Consider the following 2,298-nt stretch of genomic DNA (forward strand, 5'->3'; position numbering starts at 1 on the left):
TAAGCGATATATCAAAGAGAAAGCATCGCTCTGATTCGTCAATCTAAGCAAAAGCGAAGCTGGTGAAAGCACGAAATCTCTAATTAGAAGCAAAATTATAGCTACCGTTTCAGTCCTACGTGTAGCATGCTAGAGGTAGGTCGTTGCTAGACAGCAAGACAAAAAGTGCCATAAAACGATTCGAAGCTTCAATTGGTAGGCTCTGATCTTGTGTCATGCAAGCTCGGATGAAATTCCATGTTATGTCGTTTCGCCTACCCCAGGGTAAATTTTGAGTGCTTAAGATTAATTTCTAATTTATATAAGATGAACTCGATTGATAATGAGAAAAAGTTTATCGCTTCAACCGAAATCGCAGAATGGTAGAGAAACTTAACGCTACAAAAATAACTGCTTGCATACAAAACTTGAACACAAGCTTGACGAAGAGAAGCTTAAATGTGGAAATCGCAAGTATGTACAAAGATATAATTGCATACATTTGGGATATTGATGTAATTTTGTCGGCTACAAAACAAATACAAATCAAGACAAACAGAGTCCATATTCTGGGCGTGTTCGGTGTTGGTACCTAATAAAGATCAATCTAAGCAGACTCTCGTGCAATTGCGGATTCAAGAGTGTGACGATTGATTGAACTGTTTGATTGTAGATCATTAGCAATTTTGGTTGCCCCATGGGGCTGATCCTTGTAGTTTTTATCATATATTTTGTTCAGAAACAAGTGCTTCTACTTTAAATGGTCCACCCTGTACATTATTTAAGCCACAAACTATCAACGTCTGATTAAAGCAATATTTTGATCATGCTCAATGTTAGAATGTTTATTGTTTTGTTATACCAAGGAAAATAAGCAATGAAACATTGAACATGTTAAAAATATTCTGAAGATGTTTTGCATACCAAAAATTGTACCGCATATTTACCTTATCTGAATATACCACACAGAAAAAAAGTATGAAATTTACACGACATGTAATTCAGTGATACTTTAAAATAGACATCAATTGAACCAAAATTTTGAATGAAAATCATCATCGATGTAAAAGTAAATGCCTTGATTTTCCAATGAATTATACAACATATTTTAATTTACGTTCAGTTTTACTTTTAAAGTATGTTGAAAAGTAAAGATCTGAAGAGTAACTTTATATTCAATTTCGTGCTCCAAATGTGCATGAAAAAGGATGTAAATATTTTTATCTGTACATACTAGCATTTTTTCCTTGTCCTAGCTTCGGCTGGACATATACTAAAATTGGAACGATACAGAGAAGATTAGCATGGCCCCCCCTGCGCATTTTTTCCAGAAAATATACATTAAACATGTAACGTTCCGATTCGGGCGGTAGTTCGTACGCAAATGCGTGAAAAAGTTAACTACTCTTCAACTCCTCGAATTGTTGTCCCACAAGGACCATAAATTTTCGCAATCAAACAATTGTTTCTCGCAGCCTTCAGTTCCAGCGATAGGATGCACCAGATGACGCACCTATTCGATGAGATCGGTCAATCTACCGACCTGTGTGATGCACTAACCGGAGCAAAACATGTTTCTACCGTTGGAGCTACATTGCCGTAGTCGTTGGATGCTTTGTTTAATTTCCTTTTGGTATGATGTATTGGGACCGCGATCGATGGTGCCAACAACCATAGGAGTAAATGTTGATGCTTTCGCTGTTTCTGCTGTGAGGCAAGGCTTACCTGCACACTGTGACGGACGATACTGAATGAAAAAGATTTTTGTATCGCACATGCAGGAACTAAATATTCCATTTACCAATTGCGTCCGTTTGCAGCATTCGACATTTCCAATAAATTTTACATCTGTGATTTTTTCAGGAATTCCAAACGAAATAAGACATCGATTTAGTCATTGTAGAATAACGGCACCACATTCATATCAGTTCCACCGTTCATCTTATATATTACAAGGTGCGCATTTTGATCTCAACGAATGCCACCTTTTTAAGTATATATCGATATTATACCGCTGTTTTGTAGCTTGCTCAATCAACAAGCAAAAACAAGTTTATAACAGAAAGTAATTTTCTTAACAAGCGTCGATATAAGTCTGTTCTCGTTAGTAGTTAGAATAACAAAATTTTCTAACAAGTATCAAAAAGAGAAACGGTTTAAATATAATTCTGTTATGCTGGTAGACTTCCCTTTTCAAAATATCATATTTGTTTATATGGTTGGTTTTATTTCGTGTTTATTTCTTTTGTGTTTTATCATCCGACTTATGTCTTAATGATTTTCTAATAACTATTGACAGGGAAAAACCCGTTTGAGTTG

At 35.6% G+C, this 2,298-nt stretch overlaps 1 non-coding gene across 1 annotated transcript; it reads left to right on the plus strand.

Moving 5' to 3' along the window:
• The first annotated feature begins 1,228 nt into the window (after window positions 1–1,228).
• On the plus strand, window positions 1,229–1,330 carry LOC131439729 (U6 spliceosomal RNA). The gene has a single exon (XR_009231188.1). It is a non-coding gene; the product is annotated as a U6 spliceosomal RNA (small nuclear RNA).
• Window positions 1,331–2,298: the final 968 nt, after the last annotated feature.

The sequence above is a fragment of the Malaya genurostris genome, chromosome 3, assembly GCF_030247185.1.
Source record: "Malaya genurostris strain Urasoe2022 chromosome 3, Malgen_1.1, whole genome shotgun sequence".
Lineage (NCBI taxonomy): Eukaryota > Metazoa > Arthropoda > Insecta > Diptera > Culicidae > Malaya > Malaya genurostris.